Raw genomic sequence first — 17,619 nt, 5'->3', positions numbered from 1 at the left:
TAGTAGTAGACACAGACATAGAAGCTTAACGCATCTGTTTTAAACATGAACTGAATACTTAAGGGGTTACATGGGTTTCGTCGGGTAAAAAATTACCTATATTCAGAATTTTTTTTTATATAAAATATTATTTATTTAATTCAAGTTTTTTTCGGTCTTAAAGATACTCTAAAGAATAATTTCTGAGATCAAAAAAAAAAAAATTAAAACTCCGCCATTGTAACGTCATTTCCGGTGACCCCTCGAAAAAAAGGTGCGTCCGCGCTGTCAGCATAACTCCTGACAGAATCATTTAAAATGAAAAAAAAAATATATGTGTTTTAGTTAAGACTCGTATTTGATCTAAGGAAAAAAAACAAGTTCAAATTAGAATTTTGGCAGACCTTTTTCCAAAAAAATTAAAATTTTGTTAAAATTTGCTCGACATTTCTTTTTTTTAAAATAGTTATAATTGAAAAAAAAATCCTTCGTCCAAGAACGAGTAAATTGTATCTCAAACACCTGTATAAAATTTCATCAAGATCGGTTGAGTAGTTCGCGAGAAATCTCGCCAACCGACTTTGAAAACACAGTTTCGAGAAAAACGCCATTAAAGTGTTAAGTGACAATATAGCTGACCTCGGGCGCGCAATTTTTCAAAGCTGTATCTTCAAAACTATTACTGATATCAACATGAGAATTTTGGACAATATTCTAGAGATGTTATAGAATAAAATAACACAATAAAATTTTTTTTTGTTTTTTGTAGCCGCGAAACCCATTAAGAACCACCCTTACAAATATATTACATGGTCTGCCGCCTTTGACCACCCGTAAAGGGCAACTTTTTTTGTTCAATAATAAGAAAAATTGTGTTGAAGAGAACAAATATCTTACACATGTAGTAATTATTCTCTTCCTTTTATTTTTTGTGCATTGGTTATAATTTGTACTTCCTTTATAGGCAATTCATATTTTATTTTACATATTTAAATCTTTAAATTAGGTTGATATTAAATTGAAGGAAATGCCAATATGAGATAAAAAATGTACAACTACATGATTCCTGCAGCGGAAATGGAAAATATCCTAAGATGAACCAAGGTGTTTTGTAACTGCTTAATTAAATTAAAAGATATAAAAAAGTGGCAACACCTGGTGCTAGAAACATTTTACAGCTAATCCATTGAATATAAGAAGAATATTAAACTTAAATTGTAAACCGAGTAGTTTTTGTTGTAACGGTTGTCTAGTCCTCGCTTGGATGATAGGTGATGGTTTGGTTGTCGTCGAAGTCATTAAACGGGAGGCCCAAGAAACAGGCTGTTTCGACGGGGTCGAAGCATAGGGAAAAAGATGTTAGATGAGCTGGGTTTGTTGGGAATGCAAAAAGGTGATTAGTATCATACGGAGCCTTATTGCAGGTAGGAAGTATGTTTGGAATGTCGGGGTCTATTCTGGATAAGTAGGAGTTTAACCTGCTAGAATATCCAAATCGAAGTTGCGCGAGGGGGCTCTGGTTTCGCGAGGCAACTCGAGCTCTACGTCTACTATGGGTGGTGGTTTGACTCCTAGTACGCCATTCACTGAGAGGGAGTCGATGCACGTGTTAATGGCGGTCAGTGCGTGTCTGTAGTTCGTTGCGTCCAAAGTCCAGTCGGCGGACTGTCTAATGTCGTCGGCGTAATCAAGGAATGACCTCTTGATGTTCCTAGGAGGCGGTTCCGCTTCAAGCAGACGATCATATTTTCGTAGAAATCACCCCAGCAGAAACTGCTTGGAGAAGAGGTCGTTATGCTCCTTAACCGGAAACACAAGGGCCTCACTGTGCAGGTGTTCTATTGGGGACATCAAGAGACATGCCGTGATAGTCCGAAGTACAGTGTTCTGACAAGTCTGAAGCTTCTTCGTCTGCGTTGAACCACATCCAGGCAATCTTATTGGTGATGCATAGCTTAGGACCGGCTGATTGCCTTGTATGTTGCCAACCACGTTTCTTTGTCTTATTCCCAAGAGCTGCCGGCAACCGATTTGAGGATCTTCTTGTCGCTCTGTACTTTGGCAGTTATCGCGGTCGTGTGAAGAGTGAAAGAGCACAGACTGTCCAATGTTACGCCTAAAATTTTTGGGTTATTAACTGTCGGATTTTTTGTACCATTGACTGAAATGTTCAGGTCCAGTCTGTATTCCTCCGTCCAATATGTGAAGATGGTCGCTGTGGATTTAGTGGGGGAGAGTGTCAGACTCCTTGCAAAGAAGAAGCGATAAAGGTCGGAGAGGTAGATGTTTACTTTTGAGCACATGCCATCGATTCCATTGCCCGACGTCAATATCGTGCAGTCATCAGCGTACGAGGTCACGGAAATTCCCGCTGGTGGTTGGGGGAGTTTAGAGATGTAGAAATTAAACAGTAGTGGGGAGAGGACACCGCCCTGCGGAACCCCTGTTTAATTCTTCTAAGTATGGAGTTTTGGTCGCGAAACAATACGGATGAATGCCGACCGCTTAGGCAGTTCATGGTCCACCGCTTTAGCCCTGGAGGGAGCGTTGATTGTGCTAGGTCCTCAAGTAGCGTTGTGTGATTGACTATACTAAAAGCTTTTGATAGGTCCAACGCTACGAGGATCGTCCTCTCGCAGGGTGGCTTCTGGTTTAGGCCATGAATTATCTGGGCGTTTATAACGCTAAGTACTGTGGTGATGCTGTGCACTTTTCGGAAGCCATGCTGATGGTCTCTTAGATTCAGGTGGTGAGTGAATGTCGAGAGTAGCAAGGCCTCAAGTGTCTTCACCACTGGGGTAATGAAAGTTATCGGGCGATAGGACTCCCCTTTGTTGGCGGGTTTCCCAGTTTTCAGTTGTGGGACCACTCTTCCGACTTTCCACACATCGGGTATTTGAAGAGTGGGCATCGACAAGTTGAGGACCTTGCTGAGATAGCTTACTCCCGTCGAGACTAGATGTTTTAGTATCAGCATGCTTATTCCGTCAGGGCCAATGGATTTAGACGATTTGGCCTTTTTGATGACACTCTGAACCTCCCCATCGGTGAAAGTAAGTGGTGCGCAGTCTTTTGGCATTTTGCGCAGCCGTCGGGTAACACATCATTTGGCCTTGTCAGCCATCGAATTGAATTTCAACCCGGTCGTCATGTCTCTTTGGATTAGACAAGGCCTTGACAGTAGTCCAAAGCTTACTCACACCGGTGAAGAGGTTGCAGGACTTCAGATGCTCTATTCATTTTGTCCGCTTATGCTAAGCATAAGGTGTCACGCTCGTTTGCTAATATAGCTGCTTCGGCTGGGAAATTAGGGCGGAGTTCCGCGATTCTTCCATCCGGTATGAAGCGAGCAGTAGCAGCAGCGATCACCTTGCGGAATTGACGCTTGCCAACAATGATGTCCATAGGAATGGGTAGTGCGTTGAAGGTGCTCTCAGTAAATTCTGTGAAGCCGACCCAGTTAGCTTTGTTAAAGTTAATGAAGGTGCGGTTGTCCACAGAAAAAAAGTCGGGAGGTTTCTCGATCGAGATTATTATGGGCAGATGGTCTGATGCGAGAGTAAGCATAGGTCGCCAGGTTATGCTATTTATTAGACCTCCGGTTTTCACCACGAAGTAGCGCACCTATGTTCGGGCAACATGTAACTGAGGGAATGTATATATTAAGCTCGACATCGCCTGACCAGACAACTATACTTTGACATTCAAGGGTAGTGTCCATGCGGTCGATGTCGCCATCGATTAAACGATATTGCGCGGTGTTTTGCAGTATGAAGGCTAGGCCTCCACCATTATCTCGCTCGCGATCCTTACGCAAAACATTGAAACCTGCACAACTCAGAAGATCTGAGCGGCTGTTGGTTTCTTGGACCTCAGCTATCGATAAGCGCTCCCGGCTAATATTAGGTAAAGTAAAAAGTTCGTTCGGTTTTTTATTGATTTTTCAAAAGATGATAACTTTGTGTACATTTGTCCGATTTAAGTCATATATGCGCCGTTTTGTTCGTAAAGTTGTTCTCAACGAGATGCCAACTTCATTATACCCCTCTCGTAGAAGGCTGCGTCCCTATTGCCAAAAAACTCGGAGAGCCAATTTTCACAGGCCTCTCTTGAGGCCAACTTCTCACCATTAAGCGCGTTCGCCATGGACAGGAAAAGATGGTAATCACTTGGTGCCAGGTCCGGACTATAAGGTGGGTGCATTAGAACCTCCCATCCGAGCTCCAGGAGCTTCTGGCGAGTCACCAAAGACGTGTGTGGCCTTATGGAACACAATTCGGCCTCTGCTGATCAAAGATGGCCTCTTCTGAATGAGTGCTGCCTTCAAGCGGTCGAGTTGTTGGCAGTAGAGGGCCGAATTGAGCGTTTGGCCATAGGTTAGCACCAAACACACAGCAAAACCTTCCTGGCCGTCAATCCGGTCTTGGCCACCATCAGGGCCGTTTCCCCGAGCTTTGACTCATGTTGTTGTCATAAGTGACCCATTTTTCATCGCCAGTCACAATCCGCTTCAGAAACAGGTCGATTTTGTTGCGATTCTGCAGCGATTTGCAGATGGAAATTCGGTCCATCATGTTTTTTGCGTTAGTTTGTGTGACACCCAAACATCGAGCTTCATTTTGAATCCAAGGTTATGCAAATGGTTCCAAACGGTTTTCTGGCTTATCTTTAGTTCCTCAGCAATTAAATAAGTGGTCACGTGACGGTCTGTTTCCACTGTTTCCATGATTTTATCGCAATTTTCGACGACAGGCCTCCCGACGCGTGGTGTATCTTTAACATCGAAATTACCGGAACGGCACCTAGCAAATCACTTTTGTGCTACACGTTCGTTTACAGTATCAGGCCCATAAACTAAATTAATGTTTTCAGCCGCTTTGGCTGCTTTTTCGCCTTGATCGAAGAAAAATTGTAAAATATAGCGAATTTTTTCTTTGTTGGTGTCCATCTCTGACGAGCGCTCACAACGAACTGAGTAAATCAATCGAAAAACTGTCAAAGACAAACTTTTAGCGCGAATAAACACATTTCCAGCGCCGTATAGTATGACATGACACGTAACACTAGTACTATGGACAATAACGCCATCTCTTAGATAAAAGTAGAACGAACTTTTTACTTGACCTAATATATGCGTCTATCTCCTCGATCTTACTCTGGAGTCCATTGCAGTTGAGTTGTAGAATTCGCGTTTTTCGCGGGTATCCGGTTGTGATCCTGGGGGTGAGGGAGGTATGTGTAGGTGGTGGTTGTTGCAGCTGTAATATCCGATGGGAATGTCGGGGCAGACTGCTACAGCATAGGGCAACATATGAGGCAGTCCACCGACAGAAAGTGATACTAGCCAGTGCAGGAATTGCACTTGACCGATGTGACGTTCCGGCGTATTACGGACTGACACACGGAACGGAGGAACCAGGAGTTGCTGAGTGGAGGGGATTCTTCAGACTGGGAGTCATGCTGCCTGTGTGAGCTCGATAGATCCGTTGAGTGACGGCGCAGTGCGCGGAGATGGTGCAGGTTGCACAGCCGTTGAGGCAGGTGGCGCAGTATTGCGTTGGCAGCATGAGGCCACGTAACTTGTGGTCCACTCCCTATTGGTCTTAAGGCCTGAGCAGGTCTTAAGATGGCTCCATTCATTGCATGTATTGAACCTAACCGAGGTGTAGTTTGGGTGCAGCCTTTTAACGCATATGCAGCAAAAGAATTTCTCGGGGCCCGGGTTGGACTCGATGACAGCACGGGTCAAGAGGAAACGGAGCAACCCTGCTGCTAGGTGTTGCTCTAATGACGATAAACTTAAACTAACACTTACCGATCCAAACAGGGTTAGACCGCCGAAAATAAAAGCCCTTGGCCGGATAAAATCCGGGTCAATTCCGGTGCCGTAGAACCGGCTGTTGTGGTAATTGTGGTTAATAAGACCGAGTAGTATAGTTCATCAGTTTCCCATTATGAGTCGCAATAGTTGTTTTTTACCAATTCTAATGAGTCCTCAGAATGGTCGTTGGTCTCGCTATATATACATATTTAAAATGTAAACAAAGGGGTCATTGACCTCATAAAGGTTGTTGGCTTCGCTAAATGTACACAAAAGTGTCAATGACTTCAGAATAGGATTTTGTTCTTGAAAAGGTTCATTGACCTGAGTAAGTTGGCTTCGCCAAAGATAAACAAAAGGGTCAATGACCTCACTTAAGGTCTCAAACCTTAGAAACTGAAGTTAATTTTAAATTGAGGTAAGCGTAAGCAACTAAAAACAAGAAATAACGTTAACTTCAATTGCACTGAAGCTATAATATCTTTCAGAAGGCAAACAACTTGATTTTGATCGTTCAGTTTGTATGGCAACCATAGTGATCCGATCTGAACAATTTCTTCGGAGATTGCACCAATGGCTTATACAGTAATTTATGCAAAATGTAGAGAAAAGTTCAAAAAGTTCTCCATATATGCACTTTATTACAATCATGGCTAAATCGACTAAGCTCCTATATATACATACATCCTACAGGATCTCCGACGTTTCCTTCTGCGTGTTACAAACTTCCTAGCGAACATAATATACCCTGTTCCAGGTATAATAATTTCGAAGAAGTCTAATAAAAATATGTAATTATTATTATTTACTGTGCATATTATCTATGCGGTCTTATTAACTCAATGACCTACAGTGCATCTACTATTTGTTTATTTACATACATTACAGCAAAACATGTCAAAATTACTTATTTGGGATTTACCATTTGAGCAACTTTAGCATACCCATTTAAAGTTGTTTTCCCTAAGTAAAAGTTTCTGGGAAATTGTTCCAAAATTATAAAATATTATTTGAAATATTTTCCAAAATATTTTTAACTTGCTTTACTTTGTCACAAGATGTGAGGTAGTTTAAGTAGTAATTTACACTTAATAGCTTCCGGTAAAAACCTCTCATAAAAACGTTTGTTATTGCAATAAAACTTGAAAAACAGTTGCCATAACTATTTTAAAAGAGTAAAGTGCAACTAGTAAAATAATACAACCGATATGACTGTTAAAATGTCTGTAACAGCGAATTAGTTAGATTACACCTTAAAAACTTGGAACTAAATGTGAGAACGAGAGTTATTTCTCACCGGTAGAAACCGAGAGTAATTATGCAATTCAAATTAGAAATAGCTTGTAGAATACGTAAAAATTCTTTTACTTCCATTTTGACGACAATTTCGAGATGAAAAATTAGAGGAGAAGCTTCAACGCCCATCTTGATTTTATATGATTGCTACCGCAGACCGCCCTGGCTCTAAAAGCCAGTAATCTCTTCATTGTTTTTGTCTATGTACAATCATTTGTTTTAAAAACCCATAACCTGTGACGTTTAATCGCTTGCAATCAATACTCATTAAAATCACATTTTGACCTTTTTAAAGCGATTGCTATTTATTGTCAATTTGATACAAAACAAGAAATATAGAAATCTGATCTGAACAAATTCTTCGGAGATTACATTGTGGCAATGAGAAAAAACTCACGCCGATGATGTATCATTTTCAGTCATGATTATCATGGGAGGACGATCATCGAAACGAAGACTCATCCCAATGTCTCTGAATCTGAAAAAAATTAAAAATCTCTCCACCCTTTTCTGTTCTCAAATATAAAAAGATAGAGTCAAATGGGAGATCCTGGCTGCGGCTGAAACCTAAATCTTTAAAATAGCATACAACATTGAAAGAAATAGGGGGATATTATTAGAGAACAACAGAATACAAGTACACAGGTATCTGTGAAAGAGTACTAAAGTTTCAAAATGTTGAATTTCACGTGAAAAATAATTTTTTATAAGAAGGTACTTTAAAGCTAACAGTACGCTGCCAAATACCATATGAGGTTAAAAATAGATATCATTATCTTCTGGTATATCGTGTTAATAGAAAGATTTGACAATATCAGTGCTTATGAAATACAATTTCTGATACACACGCATATATAATATATGTAGATCCACCATGCAGAGATGACTAATCTCCAATTTAAATGCATCGTTATGAATTTCCCTCTTTACGATTAAACATATGTATGACTAATAATTGCAGAAACACTTTTATTGGAGCGTTAAAATTGTACAAAGTAAATTGAACAAATTTACCACTCGTCGGAAATCGAGTTTTGTTTGCTTTTCTCTCAGTCTCACTCTCTCTAACTTTAAATGCGGCGAGTAACAAAAGCCACAAATATTAATTGTCAAAGCGATCGTACGTAATTGCGATTGCGGCTCATAAAACATTTCACCACTAAACACTATCACTATCACTTGTGGCAGAAATGGCAAATAGCCATGCTTACATATTTACATATACATGTGGCAATAAATAGTAAAGTGGCCAATAATCGACACGCCAGCATAGTAAGTGTGCAACTGTACAAAAATTTGGATGATGTGCGCATCAAGGGAACTCATGTCTACCATCGGGATCCCGAATCAGCTATTTAGGTGGTGGTGATGAGAGTATGTATTTAGGACTTATAAGTAAATATATACGGGAATGTTAGCATAATCAAGAAGTTAGTAAAATATCCAGTATATACTAGCATAGTTCTGATATATTACGGGATACGTATATGTGGAAAATTTAATTTGTTCCAAAAATAATTTGTATACCCTGAACTGGCTATATTAAATTTGCCACGAAGCTTGTAACACCCAGAAGGAAATGTAGGAGAACCTATAAAATATATATATGTGTATAAGATGAACATGCTCGTCTGTATGTCCGTCCATCCGTCTGTCTGTCTGCATATATACGATCAAGTCCCTCAGTTTATGAGATATCGATCTGAAATTCAGTCCCTGACCTTTCATCACCAAGAGATGTTCATTGGTCGGAATAACCGATATCGGACCACTATCGGAATCAAGTTCTTATAAGGAACCTTTTTTATTTTTCTTGTTTTTATATAAAATCGTACCATTGTATTTACATAATTTTTATAGTACTCAAAATAAAGATCGGGATCCCGAATGTTTTGAATTTCTTCGGAAAGGATACATTTATACACAAGCACGTTCATATTAAATTAAATTAAAAAAAACGGAAATCCCCATGTAATTCAAAACATTTCGGGACAAATACCACGGGATTTAGTGCTTGAGCGAGCACATATTAATATACAGCTGTTGCAACATCGCATGCCACTTGAATATACTGCTGGTTTTATATGGCACGTATGGAGTCATATTATAATATTGCCATGACGATAATAACAATCACGAAAAGTAAAAGATGCTATATTTCATGGGCAAGTGTTAAATTGTCGAAATTAATTGCATGCTGCGGTACCTGGCGGCCGGCAACTGGCGGTTGGCAGCGCTCGAACGGGGCGGTTTTGAGTGTGGCAGTGGTGGCGGCGATCACAGTAACCATATTGAGCGGCAGCGACAGAGCTTATAGCGGTACTCATAAGTTAAATGTTGCAGCATTAGATGTGAGGCATATACATAATTGCCATGTTGCATGTGGTATGTGGAATATGGCGATGGGAACGAAAATGAAATGCAAAGTATTTTTAATGTGCAACACTTTGCTGTTTGTATGTGTTTGTTACATATATAGTAGGTGCAAGTGCACGGCCACAACACATACTTAATTTATGAAGATTGTTTAACATTGGTGCATTTGTTGTGGCAATTATGATATGCTGGTGTGTAATTTGCATGCAGCTCATTCTACGCAAGGTGCTTTACCTTCCAAATGCCATTTACTCTTAATTATGTACATATGTATAAAATAATAATCATAATTGGAGGTGCGTCTCCATTTGTAAAGTGTGGCAAAGATAGCGGAGTATCCAAACTGGCGCGGAAGCACTTAACTCACGCAGGCAGGGAGCTTTGTTGCTGTGTGGCAAGAGTTTTCTCGCAGTGGCGCATAAAATTCGCATTATTTTATTACAGTTTGTTATTCGCCATGCTTGACTTACTTGTCTTCATTAATTTCATTGAGATTTGATGTGAGAAACTTTTTGCTTTGACGTAGTAAAATTATGTTGCAATTTAAATTGGAAATTTCGTATAAAATTGCTGGAAAACTGTTGCACTTGCACGCATGACACGGACAATTTTCATGGGAAGCGCATTAACTAGATGAAAAACTTTCCAAGAGGTAAAAAATCGCTATGGAGACTACAACAAACAAATGTTAGTTGGTGACTTTTCCACTTTTTGTTGTATTTTTTTAATATTTTTATTTTTGAATTTTTTGTGATATATATTCGGTCTATAAAAGTGTTTTTACGGGAGAAGTTTTCGGAAAAAGTTATAGAGTTGAAGCGATATACAGCATTTGGAATATACATTTTCAAAATTTTTGCCTAACAACAAATCTTCTAGATAAAAAATTTTTACACCAGTAATTAGCTTTGACGATTTATGGTTTTCGTCTTGAGTCAATACCAACTCCAAAATCCATGTTCACTCATGTTGAAGTCTCGTGTGACCCCTGCATGACTACTGCCTGTGGATTCATGGCTTAACGCTAAAGAGAAGAGAACTTCAGGCTCATTGAAGTCAGCAACGTCTATTCTTGAAAAGTTTGGCTACTACTGGAATTTGTACTATATAGAACTGAGTCAAGGCGAGACTAAGAATGCAATCCCAATAAAGAAGTCAATACATTTTCGGATGATATACCTGATTTGTGGGAGGAATATCCTTTGCAATAATCTGAACCGAAAAGTCAGTATAATATATAATATGTAATGACAATTAGCCCGCAAATATTTACAATTCTAGATTATGCAACAAGTGGAAATTGGAGAATCATGGCTAAAACCTGCAAGTTTCAATAGATTATCAGGTGGTATACTCAGTTACGATAAGATTGTCGTCGAAAGAAAGTTAGAAGTATGTAATCTGCTCAGTCCCCACGGATGTCGATTCAATAAACTTCAACTGTAGTAACCTCAAACAACTAATAACCATATACTAGGTTCTCTAGAGCATTTTATATGAACGAATGAAGTCCACGCTTAACCAATTGATTAAATATTATAATAATGGTTTTAGATATGATAAATTTACAAAGACCAAAAATTCAGTAATAGCCTATTCTTTACCACAGAGATATGAACCACACAAAATATAAAAGCTATTAAGCTTGATTGGTGAAAATAGGATAGATTTACTCCGAAATGATGCGAAAAGAATTTTTAGACTTCGAGACTCGTTAAAGTGTAATATACTGCATCTCATCTTAAATTAGATATAATTAAATCCGATAAAACGAGAACAATACTAAATAGAACTCGAACAACTTCGAAGACGTATAAAATTATTGTAGACGAAAATGCAGCTCTTGATGTATTCAAGGGATAGGACTTGTCCACTGAATAATTGCAATACATATACTAAACATTATCAGTATATTTGAACCACTTTCTATTTTCAGCATTCATTTTCAAAGCGGAATTCGCTAGCAAAATTGAAATTTCTATTTACTCGGCTCTCAGCGTCGTAGTGTGACATTTCCTTAAATTGTGCTAAATTCTAAAATACAGAATGTCAGTCGTTATTTGCCTTAAATAGCGAATGTATTACATCGCGCATACAAGTGCCACATGCATGATCAAGTCCGTTAATTGTGAAAGCCTCTTTTTAGAAGCTTAATAGCTTCTCTCTCTCTCTCTCTTTTACTGAATCACGTTTCTTTGCTATGAGTGCTCACTACACAGATTATATGATCAGTGCTAATTAGCTAGCGAGTGTAAATATACACACTCATTAGCTGGCCTGTAATTGTACTTGCACTTGGGCTTTTATTTAGGTATAAATACGTGCTATTACACATGAGAGAATGATGCAAGTACATTAAGTTAGTTAGTTTGTTTGGTACGTTCTTTTCAACCCTTGAAGGTCTAACATATTTATGTAGTTGATTTGATTGGATGGAATGTGTTCTTTCAATTCGGCTGACTAAAATAATGTTTTTTAAAAACAATTCTTCAATGTTATGCTGATTCCAATGATATGAGATAATATTAGATAAGCACAAAAAACAGAAATATGCCAAAAATAGTAGTAAAACATTTAGAATGTGTGATAATATTCTATTGATAGAACTTTTTAATTAATCTTTACATCAAATCACTTCATAAAAACCAAAAGAGGGTGGAAATACAAATTAGTCTTGAAAACGAAATCATAGTTCTCGGTTTTGTAATGGGACATTGTGGAAAACTCATTGCTAACAAGATAATTTGAATTGTTAAAAAATATGTGCTATTTCCATAAAAGTAAATTGAACATCGAAAATCTAAAGCAATCACTAGCTACTTTATTTTATTCTCAACCAAGGCAAGCAAGGGTTAATTACATTCTCTACAAAATACATTTGTTTGTTAATTATGTTTATTACACTTATACTATAGTTTTTTTTATATATACATGTGTATATAAACTTCAATATATATTATGAAAAAGTGTGAAACGTCAGTCAATTCAGAATCAGATAGAAGAACGTTATTGAAATTTAATATTACAAATATAAAACATTTGTCTTCCTATTATTAACTATATTATTGATGATAATTTATTTCAAAACGTATTAAATATCCATTTTTATAAATTCTCCCAATTTTTGAATGCTAACATGATCACATTTATCCGTCACTGTATTTCAGCATACAATAATCAATAACAAAATGAGTAGCAAAGCGAACATTCACTAGCGAGGCGACTGATGATGAAACAAGCGAAATAAGCGAAATAACTAACTACATCTTATATATAAGCAAACGTACAGTCTACATATACATATATGAATGTATTTAGCGTTAGTGTTTATTAATAGAAACAAATCAGAGTTAAAATTCACGATAAAAAGTAAAAAAACACAATGCGACCGAACATCAAAATGCAATAAATTCGTACATTTTTGCATAAGAAGTGTTTGTACGGTGTTGAGTAATGCAACATGCATATGTGCAAGTTGAAATTTCGAATACTGGTTGTCTCGACAATATTGATTTTTTAAATAAAGAAAAAGTTTTTTTAAAAGTATAATCTTGCCGTCAACTTGGCAAACTTATCTTTTATTTTATTATAACAAATTCGGGGAATATCTAACAGTATACATATACTTCCTTATACTTCTTTTCAGACATCTCGGCATTTTTATTTCATACTCCACATTTAATTTGCGAGAGTAATTGCTATTCAATTTCGACCGAATAGTTCTTGCTTTATAATGCTTATCAAAATCAGTAGTTATCTTATTCATAAAACCCTGTATAAGCGAAACTCTCCTAAGACGAGAGTGCGTAACATTTGAGTCAGCGGGTTTACTGTATAACTGTCCGCCGTTGTAATGCAAGCAGACAAGCGATTGATTTCATTAATTTCGCATAAAATACAACTAACAAAATTGCATTTTCCCCTTGTTTGCAACATGAAAACATTAACAATTGTACCATTGCATGAAATCACAATAGTTCATATACATTTCAAACATAACTGTGCGCTACTCACCACTATGGCCGGCTGATTGTAGGGGGCGGCGAGCGGACGACTTATGAGAAAAACGGCTGAGCTGGGTGCTGTTGTGGTTGCCAAATCGAAACGAAAACGCGAATATTGCTTCATAAATATTTTCCAGATTACATAAGCCATCCTCGTGTTTGTATGTGTGTACGAATTGGGGGAGGACGCAACGGCGTAAATGTTTATGATGGTGGAAAAGTTGCAGACTTAATTCCTGATCAAATGCCGTGTATAGATTTTATTGTTGTTGCTGTAGCGGCGGCTGTGCAGTTGTAGATGCAAATGACGTGTGTGCAACATGTGCGCACCAAAAGGCTGAGCACAGAAATGCGTAGCAATTGCTGTTCGGTTGATGCCACAGTGATCAAAGTGACTTGAGAAATTGATTCAAATCGCATAATAAGCGAATGAGCCGCACGCTCCCATATGCGCAGACACACGCACGCACCTATGCAAAAGAGTTATTTAAAGCAGGCAGTTGGCCACTAGATTGTATGCGCGTATGGTTGTGTGTTTGTGTTTTCCGCGTTAAGTGGCGTCTGCCAGGCACTTGATTGGCGATGATTTTCGGCTTAGCAGATGCCTAATCAAAACGATTTTCACTATGCGCGAGTCTTAAAATTACTTTTCCACTGAAAGTTTTTCGTTCACTTTTTGGCATTTGCTATGTTAAGTAATTGAAGCTAATCGGTGATCGCAAAATTATAGTTGTCTCACTTGTTAATTGAAAATTTGAATCACAAAGAATTTGACTTGTGATGCAAGGAAATCATGTTAAGTATATGAACTGTTATTCTGGTATTTCTATATATCTTGTTGTTAATTGAAAAATATATTAAAAGAAATTTTCGTTTGAGAAAATTTTCCTTTCCAATACGAATCACTCAAATTTAAATATAATATTGTATACAATTAACAAAAAATAATCATAATCTATTTAATTGGAGGAAGGCATTTCGCTTTGTCTAGTATTCATGGCCTTGAATCGACATATTAGTGACCCACTACGGAACAAGTATCAGCTCAGTGACTCTAAATGTCGCAATGGAAAGAGCAAGACAAGACAGTTCGAAAAGAGTAGGTTGAAAAAAGTGACCATCGAAAGGAACTCCAAGTCCAATTTTAAACAAAAGCAGTCAAGTTTTTCTAACTTGTAAGGTGAAAAGTCAATTCGGCCTATTTTGAAATCTAACTCTACTATAATTGTAGTAAGTCTACTTCTCCTGAGACATGAATGATCCAAATTATATGTATGTACTAACCGGCTCTCTTCCACCTATTTACAGATAGTCGAATTAAATATATGTAGGTTTTAATTCACTTTATCGGGTCTATGAACAAGTTCAAAACTCTTAATGAAGGTAAAACCATCATGAAAAATTATCTTATTATTATATATTATATAAGAAAATATATTTGAGACATCTAACAAACCTTTATTAATGCTATAAAAACCCGATATCAAAATCACATTGAAGTGTGAATTCTATAACTTTCTGTAAGCAAGTAGCGCAAAAGAAAGATCAACTCTAACTCGGATAAATTAGAAAATCGAAATAAAAAAAATCTATTTTTTATATTTTTGGTATGTTATTCTGAGAATGCTATTCAGAGAAAAATATACCGGTTACATACACTATTAAAACTAGCTGATTAAAACAACTAGCCTTAAATTTCACTATAGTCAAAAGCCGCTTTCATGATTATTATATTTTGATGATATTGCTGTTTTAACTCTTCGTTTAATGCTCAAAATGCTCTTATTAACTTAATATACAACAAAATAGGTTTAAAAATATAATCAGAAAGGCAAAATTTAGAAGCTGTTTAGCTTAAATTAATTTTATATCATTAATTAAGATTTTTTTAATTAATATTAAATTAATCAAACTGCTTAATTTCATAAACTAATTATATTTTTCGCTTTTAAAATTCAAAGATTGTTATAAGCCGCAAGTTATAAACAGAAAACAAATAAGTGAGTAATTACAGTAAGCACAGCTTCCAAAACATACACAAATACACATAACATATTATAGTATTACATAATTACTTTTTTGCACAATAAACTGCACATTTCCTTTTTAAGTCATAATTTTACTTTTGCTTTGTTTTATGATGTATTTAACCGGGCACTTTCATTACTACACATTACGAAATAATTATTTTTAGTTATTTCGTATTTTTCACTAATTTTCTGTGCGCTTTACTTTCAATATTTCTTTTAATTTCCATTTCCACATCATGTTTTCCTTTATTTATTTTGCTATGATTTTCGCAACATTTTTGTTTGATTTGCGTGGAGCATTTTGCATAACGCAGGTCACGTCGGAAATCGCCAATATGCCATCTATCAATAATAATAAAAAAGCATATATTTATATAAAGAAAATAAAGAATTATCAAAATAAATAAAAGTACAGCGCAGTGTCCAGCCAAACATATGCACATTTATGTGGCCACAGCCTGTCGCCCGGTCAGTCGGTCGGACCGCAATCCAACCTCGCATTCTTCGCACTGTCGGCCTTGTTGGTCCGCGGCGGACACATCGGCCACGGCGCTGTTGCTTCAGGCGTTCACACAGGTGACGGCGTTCACTTATGATTTTGTATTTTTGCACAAACCCACCGCGCCCCTCTGCGGCACAGCGCGCCACCATGGAAGCGATGCAATACACCTACCAAACATTCCACTCAACATTTACCCACTGACGTGCGCTCAAGCGTTTTTTGGCAAAACGAACGCACTTTTGTAATAAATATTATGTTATTTTATATAAACACATAACAGTTTGTAGGTGAATTCAAATTGAATTTATTTTGCTGAAATTTTTTCGAATGAATGGAAGAGTGCCAATATTCTTTTTTTTTTGTTTTAACTTTGGTTTTTATTGTATTTTCTATGCGCACAAGTATGTGTTGCTAGCTCACTTGCAACGCTTTGCAGCATGGGGCACCAACTTGATCGTCCACTCTATGCGGCAATATATGATTATTGCTATTTAAAGACCCGCACTGACTGACCGCACGAACCGGGCATACACATATGTGTGTATATGTGTGTGAACCAGTGTCTCTATTGTCGCTGAGTGATTCTGTCTGTCCATTATTAGACTTGTATTTACTCGCAATGATCCTATACTGTTTGTATGTAGCTGCTCGTGCTAGACGCTAGACTAGACTGAGTGTTTCGCGAGTTTTCCAGCAACTGAATAAAAACGAAGTAAATAAAAAATGTGGCTTTTCGCTAAGCTCAGCGCAGCGCTGTACTGAGCGGCTAGCTACGAGCGTCTAATGAAAATGGTTGATGACATGCAAAGGAAATATACAAATACGAAAGTGGCGGGGAGCAGCAATAGAAAATAATTAAAGTCTGAGGTAGCAGATGGAGGTAAGGCGGCGGCTCAGAAAAATAGTTAGATACACATACCCACACACGCACACATGCATACATATGCATGTACTAGTATATTTATATGTACGTGTCACTACTGCCGGTAAGCGGCGGCAAATTGGTGGCAGGTGGTTGTTGGAGGTGTGCGGCAAGCGAACGACTAACTGACTTGTGAGACATATACAGTCAACTCTCCTATAACGCGGTACTCTCAGAAGGCGGTTTCCACATAACGCGGTGTCCGTCAGTAGCATCCCATAAGCTGTTTAGGTCATTAGGGCCTATTTGAATTATAAGGGAACAGATGGCGCCAGTTTCATGTAGGTACAGGCAGTGGGACATACTGTTAGTAACTATAGTTACTAATAGTAACTGCATATGTTTACATAAAGATTATCTCCGGCTTACCTTATCACTTATAATTGTTCTAGCCCGGCAGTGGAAACCCATACGATGGAAAAAAATTTATATTTCAAAGTTCTTGGTTCTTAATAACGCTGGTTGCCACAACATACAACTGGATCATCCAAATGTAAAAATTTTCTTCCTCCCTCCTAACTGCACGTCAGTAATACATCTTTTGGACCAAGGAGTCATTCAAACTTTAAAAATGTATCACACACGCCAAGTTTTCCAAACCTTTTTCGACAGATAAGAAAGTAGTGAAAATAAAACCCTTACCCAAGTTTGGATGGAATTTTCTATTTTAGATTGTGTTAGAACCGAGT

The 17,619-nt window shown here is 37.6% G+C and overlaps 1 protein-coding gene and 1 pseudogene across 1 annotated transcript in view; both read right to left on the bottom strand.

Annotated features, from left to right (window-relative positions):
- The window catches only part of LOC138857903 (pneumococcal serine-rich repeat protein-like), a 182,427-nt gene that overhangs the window by 155,429 nt on the left and 9,379 nt on the right, over positions 1-17,619 (bottom strand). The gene's annotated exons all lie outside the window — the stretch shown is intronic.
- On the bottom strand, positions 1,229-2,360 carry LOC138857705 (uncharacterized; annotated as a pseudogene).

This window comes from Bactrocera oleae, chromosome 6, assembly GCF_042242935.1.
Source record: "Bactrocera oleae isolate idBacOlea1 chromosome 6, idBacOlea1, whole genome shotgun sequence".
Lineage (NCBI taxonomy): Eukaryota > Metazoa > Arthropoda > Insecta > Diptera > Tephritidae > Bactrocera > Bactrocera oleae.
The sequence above is the reverse complement of the archived record's forward strand: the minus strand, read 5'-3'. Positions and strand labels throughout refer to the sequence as shown.